This window comes from Aquarana catesbeiana, linkage group LG03 (assembly GCF_042186555.1).
Source record: "Aquarana catesbeiana isolate 2022-GZ linkage group LG03, ASM4218655v1, whole genome shotgun sequence".
Taxonomy (NCBI): Eukaryota; Metazoa; Chordata; class Amphibia; order Anura; family Ranidae; genus Aquarana; species Aquarana catesbeiana.
In genome coordinates, this window is record NC_133326.1 from 616,892,719 (window position 1) to 616,898,718 (window position 6,000).

General features: G+C 55.6%; 1 protein-coding gene across 3 annotated transcripts in view; it reads left to right on the forward strand.

Annotated features, from left to right (window-relative positions):
* Positions 1 to 6,000, forward strand: part of SLC39A14 (solute carrier family 39 member 14) — a 76,155-nt gene that overhangs the window by 14,561 nt on the left and 55,594 nt on the right. The window lies entirely within an intron of this gene.

The window sequence follows — 6,000 nt, forward strand, 5'->3', positions numbered from 1 at the left end:
GTGTATGTGTATACCCCCCACCCTGAGCTTTCACTGTGTGTGTGTGTATATATACCCCTCACCCTGAGCTGTCACTGTGTGTATACCCCCCCCCCATCCTGAGCTGTCAATGTGTGTGTATACCCCTCACCCTGAGCTGTCACTGTGTGTGTGTATACCCCTCACCCTGAGCTGTCACTGTGTGTGTATACCCCTCACCCCCCCCCCCCACCCTGAGCTGTCACTGTGTGTATACCCCTCAACCCCCCCTCACCCTGAGCTGTCACTGTGTATGTGTATACCCCCCACCCTGAGCTGTCACTGTGTATGTGTATACCCCTCACCCTGAGCTGTCACTGTGTATGTGTATACCCCCCACCCTGAGCTGTCACTGTGTATGTGTATACCCCTCACCCTGAGCTGTCACTGTGTGTGTGTGTGTGTGTATACCCCTCACCCTGAGCTGTCACTGTGTATGTGTATACCCCTCACCCTGAGCTGTCACTGTGTGTGTGTGTGTATACCCCTCACCCCCCCCACCCTGAGCTTTCACTGTGTGTGTATACCCCTCACCCCCCCCCACTCTGAGCTGTCACTGTGTGTATACCCCTCAACCCCCCCTCACCCTGAGCTGTCACTGTGTGTGTATACCCCCCACCCTGAGCTGTCACTGTGTGTGTATACCCCTCACCCTGAGCTGTCACTGTGTGTGTGTGTATACCCCTCACCCCCCCCACCCTGAGCTTTCACTGTGTGTGTATACCCCTCACCCCCCCCCCCCACCCTGAGCTGTCACTGTGTGTATACCCCTCAACCCCCCCTCACCCTGAGCTGTCACTGTGTGTGTATACCCCTCACCCTGAGCTGTCACTGTGTGTGTGTGTGTATACCCCTCACCCTGAGCTGTCACTGTGTGTGTATACCCCTCACCACCTCCCCCCCATCCTGAGCTGTCACTGTGTGTGTGTGTGTATATATACCCCTCTACCCCCCCTCACCCTGAGCTGTCACTGTGTGTATACCCCTCACCCCCCTCACCCTGAGCTGTCACTGTGTGTATACCCCTCACCCCCCCCCCCCCATCCTGAGCTGTCACTGTGTGTATACCCCCCCCATCCTGAGCTGTCACTGTGTGTGTATACCCCTCACCCTGAGCTGTCACTGTGTGTGTGTGTGTGTGTGTGTGTATACCCCTCACCCCCCCCCCCCACCCTGAGCTGTCACTGTGTGTGTATACCCCTCACCCTGAGCTTTCACTGTGTGTGTATACCCCTCACCCTGAGCTTTCACTGTGTGTGTATACCCCTCACCCTGAGCTTTCACTGTGTGTGTATACCCCTCACCCTGAGCTTTCACTGTGTGTGTATACCCCTCACCCTGAGCTGTCACTGTGTGTGTGTGTGTGTGTGTGTGTGTGTGTGTATACCCCTCACCCTGAGCTCTCACTGTGTGTGTGTGTGTTTGTGTATACCCCTCACCCTGAGCTGTCACTGTGTGTGTGTGTGTGTATACCCCTCACCCTGAGCTGTCACTGTGTGTGTGTGTGTGTATACCCCTCACCCTGAGCTGTCACTGTGTGTGTGTGTGTATACCCCTCACCCTGAGCTGTCACTGTGTGTGTGTGTGTATACCCCTCACCCTGAGCTGTCACTGTGTGTGTGTGTGTATACCCCTCACCCTGAGCTGTCACTGTGTGTGTGTGTGTATACCCCTCACCCTGAGCTGTCACTGTGTGTGTGTGTGTATACCCCTCACCCTGAGCTGTCATTTTGTGTGTGTGTGTGTACCCCTCACCCTGAGCTGTCACTGTGTGTGTGTGTGTGTGTGTGTGTGTGTGTGTGTGTACCCCTCACCCTGAGCTGTCACTGTGTGTGTGTACCCCTCACCCTGAGCTGTCACTGTGTGTGTGTGTATACCCCTCACCCTGAGCTGTCGCTGTGTGTGTGTGTGTATACCCCTCACCCTGAGCTGTCACTGTGTGTGTGTGTACCCCTCACCCTGAGCTGTCACTGTGTGTGTGTGTATACCCCTCACCCTGAGCTGTCGCTGTGTGTGTGTGTGTGTGTGTGTGTATACCCCTCACCCTGAGCTGTCGCTGTGTGTGTGTGTATACCCCTCACCCTGAGTTGTCACTGTGTGTGTGTGTATACCCCTCACCCTGAGCTGTCACTGTGTGTGTGTGTATACCCCTCACCCTGAGCTGTCACTGTGTGTGTGTGTATACCCCTCACCCTGAGCTGTCACTGTGTGTGTGTGTGTATACCCCTCACCCTGAGCTGTCACCGTGTGTGTGTGTATACCCCTCACCCTGAGCTGTCACCGTGTGTGTGTATACCCCTCACCCTGAGCTGTCACTGTGTGTGTGTGTGTGTGTGTGTGTGTGTGTGTATACCTCTCACCCTGAGTTGTCACTGTGTGTGTGTGTGTGTATACCCCTCACCCTGAGCTGTCACTGTGTGTGTGTGTGTGTGTGTGTGTGTGTGTATACCCCTCACCCTGAGTTGTCACTGTGTGTGTGTGTGTGTGTATACCCCTCACCCTGAGCTGTCACTGTGTGTGTGTGTGTATACCCCTCACCCTGAGCTGTCACTGTGTGTGTGTGTGTGTGTGTGTGTGTGTGTGTATACCCCTCACCCTGAGCTGTCACTGTGTGTGTGTGTGTATACCCCTCACCCTGAGCTGTCACTGTGTGTGTGTGTGTATACCCCTCACCCTGAGCTGTCACTGTGTGTGTGTGTGTATACCCCTCACCCTGAGCTGTCACTGTGTGTGTGTGTGTGTATACCCCTCACCCTGAGCTGTCATTTTGTGTGTGTGTGTGTGTGTGTGTGTACCCCTCACCCTGAGCTGTCACTGTGTGTGTGTGTGTGTGTGTGTGTGTGTACCCCTCACCCTGAGCTGTCACTGTGTGTGTGTACCCCTCACCCTGAGCTGTCACTGTGTGTGTGTGTACCCCTCACCCTGAGCTGTCACTGTGTGTGTGTGTATACCCCTCACCCTGAGCTGTCGCTGTGTGTGTGTGTGTGTGTATACCCCTCACCCTGAGCTGTCGCTGTGTGTGTGTGTATACCCCTCACCCTGAGCTGTCGCTGTGTGTGTGTGTGTATACCCCTCACCCTGAGCTGTCGCTGTGTGTGTGTGTATACCCCTCACCCTGAGCTGTCGCTGTGTGTGTGTGTATACCCCTCACCCTGAGCTGTCGCTGTGTGTGTGTGTATACCCCTCACCCTGAGCTGTCGCTGTGTGTGTGTGTATACCCCTCACCCTGAGCTGTCGCTGTGTGTGTGTGTATACCCCTCACCCTGAGCTGTCGCTGTGTGTGTGTGTGTATACCCCTCACCCTGAGCTGTCGCTGTGTGTGTGTGTATACCCCTCACCCTGAGCTGTCACTGTGTGTGTGTGTGTATACCCCTCACCCTGAGCTGTCACCGTGTGTGTGTATAACCCCTCACCCTGAGCTGTCACTGTGTGTGTGTGTGTGTGTGTATACCCCTCACCCTGAGTTGTCACTGTGTGTGTGTGTGTGTATACCCCTCACCCTGAGCTGTCACTGTGTGTGTGTGTGTATACCCCTCACCCTGAGCTGTCACTGTGTGTGTATACCCCTCACCCTGAGCTGTCACTGTGTGTGTGTATACCCCTCACCCCCCCCACCCTGAGCTGTCACTGTGTGTGTGTGTATACCCCTCACCCCCCCACCCTGAGCTTTCACTGTGTGTGTATACCTCTCACACCCCCCCCCCCCCCCACCCTGAGCTTTCACTGTGTGTGTATACCTCTCACACCCCCCCCCCCCCCTGAGCTTTCACTGTGTGTGTATACCTCTCACCCCCCCCCCCTGAGCTTTCACTGTGTGTGTATACCTCTCACCCCCCCCCCCCCCCATCCTGAGCTGTCACTGTGTGTGTATACCTCTCACCCCCCCCCCCCCCACCCTGAGCTGTCACTGTGTGTGTATACCTCTCACTCCCCCCCCCCCCCCCCCCCCGAGCTGTCACTGTGTGTGTATACCCCTCACCCTGACCTGTCACTGTGTGTGTGTGTATACCCCTCACCCTGAGTTGTCACTGTGTGTGTGTATACCCCTCACCCTGAGTTGTCACTGTGTGTGTGTATACCCCTCACCCTGAGTTGTCACTGTGTGTGTGTGTATACCCCTCACCCTGAGTTGTCACTGTGTGTGTGTGTATACCCCTCACCCTGAGTTGTCACTGTGTGTGTGTGTATACCCCTCACCCTGAGTTGTCACTGTGTGTGTATACCTCTCACCCCCCCCCCCACCCTGAGCTGTCACTGTGTGTGTATACCTCTCACTCCCCCCCCCCCCCCCCCCCCCCCGAGCTGTCACTGTGTGTGTATACCCCTCACCCTGACCTGTCACTGTGTGTGTGTGTATACCCCTCACCCTGAGTTGTCACTGTGTGTGTGTGTATACCCCTCACCCTGAGTTGTCACTGTGTGTGTGTGTATACCCCTCACCCTGAGTTGTCACTGTGTGTGTGTGTATACCCCTCACCCTGAGTTGTCACTGTGTGTGTGTATACCCCTCACCCTGAGTTGTCACTGTGTGTGTGTGTGTATACCCCTCACCCTGAGTTGTCACTGTGTGTGTGTGTATACCCCTCACCCTGAGTTGTCACTGTGTGTGTGTGTATACCCCTCACCCTGAGTTGTCACTGTGTGTGTGTGTGTATACCCCTCACCCTGAGCTGTCACTGTGTGTGTGTGTGTATACCCCTCACCCTGAGCTGTCACTGTGTGTGTGTGTGTATACCCCTCACCCCCCCACCCTGAGCTGTCACTGTGTGTGTGTGTATACCCCTCACCCCCCCACCCTGAGCTTTCACTGTGTGTGTATACCTCTCACACACCCCCCCCTCCACCCTGAGCTTTCACTGTGTGTGTATACCTCTCACACACCCCCCCCCCCCGAGCTTTCACTGTGTGTGTATACCTCTCACCCCCCCCCCTGAGCTTTCACTGTGTGTGTATACCTCTCACCCCCCCCCCCCCCCCATCCTGAGCTTTCACTGTGTGTGTATACCTCTCACCCGCCCACCCTGAGCTGTCACTGTGTGTGTATACCTCTCACCCCCCCCCCCACCCTGAGCTGTCACTGTGTGTGTATACCTCTCACTCCCCCCCCCGAGCTGTCACTGTGTGTGTATACCCCTCACCCTGACCTGTCACTGTGTGTGTGTATACCCCTCACCCTGAGTTGTCACTGTGTGTGTGTATACCCCTCACCCTGAGTTGTCACTGTGTGTGTGTGTGTATACCCCTCACCCTGAGTTGTCACTGTGTGTGTGTGTATACCCCTCACCCTGAGTTGTCACTGTGTGTGTGTGTGTGTGTGTGTATACCCCTCACCCTGAGCTGTCACTGTGTGTGTGTGTGTGTATACCCCTCACCCTGAGCTGTCACTGTGTGTGTGTGTGTGTGTATACCCCTCACCCTGAGCTGTCACTGTGTGTGTGTGTGTGTGTGTATACCCCTCACCCTGAGCTGTCACTGTGTGTGTGTGTATACCCCTCACCCTGAGCTGTCACTGTGTGTGTGTGTGTATACCCCTCACCCTGAGCTGTCACTGTGTGTGTGTATACCCCTCACCCCCCCATCCTGAGCTGTCACTGTGTGTGTATACCCCTCACCCCCCCCCCCATCCTGAGCTGTCACTGTGTGTGTGTGTGTGTGTATACCACTCACCCCCCACCCTAAACTGTCACTGTGTGTATACCCCTCACCCCCCCACCTTGAGCTGTCACTGTGTGTATACCCCCCCCCCCCCCCACCTTGAGCTGTCACTGTGTGTATACCCCCCCCCCCCCCGAGCTGTCATTGTGTGTGTATGCTGCACTGCTTCTTATAACTGCCTCCCCCTGGTGTGCCCTGACCTGTCACTTATCTAGTGGTGTCACCTTGCTCTGTGTCTGACCCTGAACTGAAATTCTCTCTCTCCTCTGTCAGCTCTTCTGCTCTTCATGAACTTCCTTTCTCTTCCTAAAGTGTGACACCCAGAGA